The following is a 7,037-nucleotide window of genomic DNA, read 5'->3' as shown; positions in this document are numbered from 1 at the left end:
GCACGCGTCTCCGGGGTTTGGCCCCCTCCAAGTGACGGCGGCACTGCCTTGCGTGCAGGGGGGCCACACCACGGAGCCCCAAGACGGGCGTCTACACATGCCTGAACACTTTCACACATGCATCGGGACCCGTGCCATGTTTCGGTGACATAGCTACACCCCGAATCCCCCCACTAACCAGAATTCCCTCCGTGTCGACCGTTTCCCCCCTCCGAGACCCGGCGATAGCGACGTTCTTAACGGGGAGCAATCGATATACCATCGGGGTATGTTTTTTTAGATAAGGCATAATTATCTTATGCAAGAACAAAAACTAAAATAAAGTAAAAATAAGAAAATAAAGTAAAAAATCTAAAAATAAAGTAAAATAAATGTATGTCGACGACCAGGCCGTCGGCATATCTGTGCACACACGGAGGTGCAGTCCCACGGATCGATGACGTGGCATGGCACACGGATCGATGATGTGGCAGAGGGGCCTATGCCGTAGGCATACCTTTGCCATAGATAGCATAAAGCAAAATTAAAAATAAAACTAAATAAACATATGCCGACGGCTAGGCCGTCGGCATAGGTGCACACACGGATCGATGACGTGGCAGAGGGGCATGGGCCAGGTCTATGCTGACGGCTATGCCGTAGGCATACCTCTGCCATAGATATGCCGACGGCCGTCGTTACCTCCCGTCGGCGTAATTTCAACGCCGTCAAACTGTCAGTGTTGACCGGGTAGGTGGGCCCGGGCTATGACGACGGCCGCGCCTATGCCGATGAGTCCCGTAGGCGTATCTCGAGCGGTCCCGACGGCCTCGTCTATGCCGACGGCTCCGTCGGCATATATGGATGTATGCCGACGGCTTTTCTACGCCTACGGCATGTCCTTGGCCGTCGGCATAGGTCCATCTATGCCGACGGAGGCTGTCGGCATAGACGAGCCTGTCGGCGCAAGCAGTTATTCTGGTAGTGTCCCAAGGAGAACAGCGAGTTCTTCATGATGGCCTACGTCGTGCAGGCCGTCGTCGACGGGGTGAAGCTTAGTATCGGTCACTAAATTCATTCATGAACCCGCTTCCCCTCCATAATAATTATATGGGCTGACTGAGTTTACAATTTGGGTCACAGTCACTTTTTTCAATCCACATCGGCGGCCCAGGCGTCTGGCTCGACGAGCTACCGGGTTGTGGTAGCTGCTGTTATTCGGCCTTCGTTCCACCGCACGCGTGTGTGCATGTTGCATGCAGGAAATGCATGCTCGTAGTAGATTAAAGCACATCCAACATTCCACAATCCACACCACATATTTTTACCTCAGAAGAAATGAACTAAGACAAAAACAAAGAAAATATTGCTTTCTTAGGAAAAATGAATTATGGGGATAGTTTAACCCTAAGAAAATAAGAAATGAAACTTAATACTACACAACTATGTCTGACATGAACAAATCATAAATACTTGTTGTCAAACTATTTTCCTATAAACATAAATAAGAATATATGGAAAACTTGCAACCTATTTCCCTCCGTTCCGAAATATATGGTGTATTCGTTTCCGTGCAATTCAACCATTTGAATGTTTGACTAAGATTATAGAATAAAATAACAACATCTGTTATATATAATAGATAAAATATGAAACAACTTTTAATATAAATTACATATAGTGGATATTAATATATTTTTTCTAAAAATGATGTTAACCATGCACTCGTTTGACTTTTGAGAAAATAAATACACCTTATATAAAGAAATGGATGGAGTACTATGCAATATACAAGTGTAAACTAGGAGAACTTCAGTGTAAATTATGATTTAAATAGATAAATTGTAGAAATAAATTCCATTTTAAGTTCTTCACACAAAATTAAATATCGATACATGATTGCAACAACAAATTGCCATGCACAAATATAGGAGAAAATCCAGCAACATAATTTGACTAAGCAACAACATGAAAAAGGAGCAACAAACATTATGGCAAGGGAGAAAAGGAAAGTTTTTTTTCATGTTGGACACTCTTTTCTTATCGGTAAACAAATAAATATACCTAACTAAAAACTAAAAAATTTATTCTTAGGTAGAATGAATTAAGCGCGTTGGTACTACCCCAAAGAAAAAGAAAAAGAAATAAAACCTTAAACAAATGATGACTAAATCTTGCACACATAGAACGTCCACTATTCAACATTATGCAAGAAGAAATATATAGTTTATGGGGATAGTTTACCCTAACATTAATAACAAGAAACTAACAAAGAAAATTAATATTATACAACTATGCCTAAAATAAATGAATCTTAAAATGTTATTGGCATAATTTTTTTCTTATATGTTGGAATTACATTATATCTCGTTTTATTGTGCATTCCTAACCTAGTAGAACTTGAATACAACTAATGATTTAAATACAGAAATTAAGAAAATGAAATAAATTTTAAGCTCATTACAAACTTAAGTAACATACGACCGCAACATCAAACCACCACCACCACCACCACCACCACCACCACCACACACACGCGCGCGCGCGCGTGCGCATATAGTGTAATATATCGTACGAATTTGCATTAAAAAAATCATGTTTGTACGCGAGAGATCCAAAGAAGACAAATAATAATGAAGATAAGATGTGAAGACATCTGGATCACAAGCTACAAGGAACCCCATTTGGTCAATGTTCATCCATCTATTTGTATCACGTGCCATGTGCCAGTCCAATGAAAACACTAGTGCCAATAAAAAAATCTATGGAATAGCGCATAGATATTAACCTTTACAAAGACAGAAAATAATAAAATAAAATAAAAAATGAAAATTTTTCCATACAATTTACGCAGGAGGTTACACTTTTTGTAATATGCAAGGTAAACATATAATAGTGACTTTTTTGCAAAAGGAAGTTTCCTAAGAAGGAATGAATGAGTCTCTTTTATATTACCAATAAGAAAAATAAAAGGAAGCAAAACAAAAAATGGCAAATGTGCACACAATTTACACGGAAATTGCACTTTGTTATAATATGCAAGGATCAACATGTAATAGTGGAATTTTCGCAAAAGTAGAAGTTTCCCAAATAATGAATGAATTATTTGCATTGGTATTTGATCCATGATGTCTCTACTTCTCAAAATCAGAACAATGAAGTTTACTCAGAAAGAATGAATTAGTGACATTAGTATCACCCTTTAAGAAGAAAATAAAAAACATGAAAAAACTAACACACAATTTAATCATAAATTGTGTTTTATTATAATATAAAACAATAAGCATATAATAGTGGAGTTTTTGCAAATAAGAAGTTTTCCAAGAAGGAATGCATTAATATCATTGGTATTACACTTTAAGAAAAAAAAGAAATTAAACAAAAATAAAAAATTAAATATAAACAAAAAATCAAAATATGAAGGTTTTGAAGGAAAAAATAATCTAGAACAAACAATGTCAAAATTTGCACACAATTTACATTGAAATTGCACTTTTTTTATGAGAACAAGCACATAATATTGGATCGCAGCGCAAAGACGCATAAGCCGTAGTCCACGACCTTGCGCATCGCGTTACATGAATCCATCACCGTGTCCATCGGTGCGTCGGCCGCCGGGACGGCCAGCACCGCCCAGTATTTTTGCGCGGTTCCGGCATCCGCCAAGTACTTTTGCGCGGTTCCGGCATGTGCCGGCAACCATCTCACCACTGAACAGCTGCTTTAAGATGCGGTCTACGAAGAGCAATTATTCATCCCATTTTGCTATACAAAATGAATACTAGATCAAATACAGCTATTAGCCCACACCTTTTGTCCTTACCTCGCATGCATAGATGTGACAGTTCACACTCTCTCTCTCCTTCTTCACACACGTATGCATCTATCTTTTCTCTCTCCTTGCAAACAAATCCATGGACTTCTTTTTTCATCTTGACCAATTTAAAACATATATATCTTTTAAAACATAAGGCTATTTGTGAAATAATTTATGTATTTGAACTCCTGGCGTCAAGACCTTTAGAAGTAAACCAATTTTTGATATATTTGAAACACGTTTAAATTTAACGTTTCACATTTCGTATGTGGAACAAACCAATTTCACATGAAAAAAATGTGTTTTTTTGTGAAACAAGACAGCGGAACTGAAATATTGGTTTTGAAAGTGATTTTTTTTGAAAGTGAAATGTCAACTTGTGAAATTGATTATTTGAAGATGTGTAAAAGTTTAATTTCAAAGAGTGAAATATGTTATTCCAAAAATGAGCAATTGAAATAGATGAACTTTTTATGAAACAAGCTAGTGAAAAGAAAAATGTAGCTTCTGAATTGTGAAATAGCAACCACAGAAAGTGAAATTATAATGTATCATTGTGAAAATGATTATTCAAAAATGTCGAACAATTCATTTCAAAGTAGTGAAATAGTTTATCTAAGAAATGTGCAGTTGAAACATATGCTTTTTGTGAAACAAGCCAGTGTAAAGTGAAATGTAGGTCTGAATTGTGAAGTAGTAACCACAAAAAGTGAAATTATAATATATCATTGTGAAACATATTATTTCAAAATAAAAATTCTGGATATATTTCAAACACTTTAAATTTCAATGTTTCACATTTTGTATGTGAAACAAATCTTTTTCACTTGAAAACTGTTTTTTGTGACACAAGACAGCGGAAGTGAAATATTGGTTTTGAAAGTGAAAAAATTATGAAACTGAAATGTCAACTTGTGAAACTGATTATTTGGAAATGTGTAATAGTTTAATTTCAAAAGAGTGAAATATGTTATTTAAAAAATGAGCAACTGAAATGGGTGTCCCTTTTATGAAACAAGCGAGTGAAAAGAAAAATATAGCTTATGAATTGTGAAACGGAAACCACAGAAAGTGAATTATAATGGATCAGTTGTGAAACTGATTATTCTAAAATGTGAAACAATTTATTTCAAAATAGTTAAATAGTTTATGTGAGAAATGTGCAGTTGAAATATATGTTTTTTTGTGAAACAAGCTAGTGTAAAGTGAAATGTAGGTTCTAAATTGTGAACTAGTAACCGCAAAAAGTGAAATTATGACATATAATTGTGAAAGGACTATTTGAAAATATGAAACAATTTATTACGAAAGAGTGAAATACGTTATTTGAGAAATGTGCAATTGAAATAGGTGTTATTTTTTCGAAAGAAGCCGGTGAAATGTGAAATGTTGGTTCTGAATTGTGAACTAGTAAGCACAGAAAGTGAAATACATTGTTCACATTTCTAAATAATCAGTTTTACAATCGTATATTACAATTTCAATTTATGTAGTTATTATTTCACAATTCTGAAATATGTTATTGGCTTGTTTCACATACCAAATGCGAAATGTTGAAATTTAAATGTGTGTGAAATGTATCCAAGATCGGTCTAGTTTTTAAAGGTCCTGGCGTCAAGAATCTATATATATATATATATATATATATATATATATATATATATATATATATATATATATATATATATATATATATATATGGTGTTACTATTCATCGCCCAGGGTGCAGAATAAGTTATTCTTCACCCGAGGTAATCTTACGATCATTTCATAATTAAATTACGTTTCAAATTCAAATAGTTACATTCCTATTTATTTATTACGTAAAATTTGACATAAAAAATAAAAATATAGGTCATAAGACAAGAAAATTTGCAGTTTATGTGTATTTTAGACTATGTTTTTACGTTTGTAATTTTATATAACATAAAATATTTTTTACAGCGATTATATATCTTTTTACGGTCCCTTTTTGCATAGGAAATAAGAAAAAACTTACTGAACGTAAAATTACGATGCATTGATAATAAAATAGAGGATGAAGAATAACTATTCCTCATCCAGGGTCCGTGTGTGTGTGTCTATATATATATATATATATATATATATATATATATATATATATATATATATAATTTCAAATACGAACTTATGGTTCAAAAGATATGAGTGTTTTTAATTTGCTAAGATGAAATAAAGTTTAGGAAAACTCTTTAATTCATCCGTCTGATTTCTAAGAAATTAAACCTCCTCGTCTGCGTGCCACGTGTCAGTGGTCCCACCCGGGCTGGTGCGTCTCGGTCAACTGCTCCGCCTCACATCCCGCATCCACGCACCCAGGAACTGCTCTATCTCTTCCCATTCTCCCACGCGTTGAGCCTGATGAACCTCGCCGGAAATTCTTTCTCCGCCGTATCCGTCAACAGGCCCTGGAGACTCACAGAAGTGCCTCTCTGATTGCAGCCACCGCGTCGCTGACGCTCGCCGCAGGCCTCCATCTCCGCTTCGCGACGCAAGCTCACAACAGACCTCCACCAGACGACCTGCGCCGACGCAACAGCGCCGCTGCTGCAACACAACACCGCTGTTCTTGGCAGCCGTGACCACCTGCTAAAGCACGAACGCCGTGGAGGCATGGCAGCGCCACCGCACCGGACCTCCTGCTGCAAAGCAACATCATTGTCTAGGCGTGGCAATGCCATTGGAGCGAACCACCTGCTCCAATGCAGCTTCGCCGTCGGGGCTTCAACGGACCACCTGCTTCAATGCAGCTCCGCCGCCGGGCTGCAGCGGACCACCTGCTCCAATGCAGCTCCGCTGCCGAGGAGTGGATGCGCCATTGCAGCGGACCACCTGCTCCAATTGAGCTCCACCGCCGGGGCTTCAGTGGACCACCTACTCCAATGCAGCTCCGTCGCCGGCTGCAGCAGGTCACCTGCTCCACCGCAGCTCCGCCGTCGGGGAGTGGCAGCAGCGTCCTCGTAACCTCGCATGCAACAACGCAATGTGAGCGGCCACCGGTGCATTGTAGCATCAGATCCACGCCTGCAGCAGAGCGTTTCCCCGGAAGCTAGCTTGAGTGGTGCCACTGATTGCACTGGAAGTGCGTGGCGGTTGTGCTACGATGCCACCGAAAATCGTATGCGGGCTGCTCTCTTCACTTCCTCGGCGTCGTCTTTCTTTTTTCCTTCTCATGGTAAATGCGAGGGAGTGCCAGTGCGGTTGGTTACAGGAAGGGGAT

This window comes from Triticum aestivum, chromosome 3A, assembly GCF_018294505.1.
Source record: "Triticum aestivum cultivar Chinese Spring chromosome 3A, IWGSC CS RefSeq v2.1, whole genome shotgun sequence".
Classification (NCBI taxonomy): Eukaryota; Viridiplantae; Streptophyta; class Magnoliopsida; order Poales; family Poaceae; genus Triticum; species Triticum aestivum.
The sequence above is the reverse complement of the archived record's forward strand: the minus strand, read 5'-3'. Positions refer to the sequence as shown.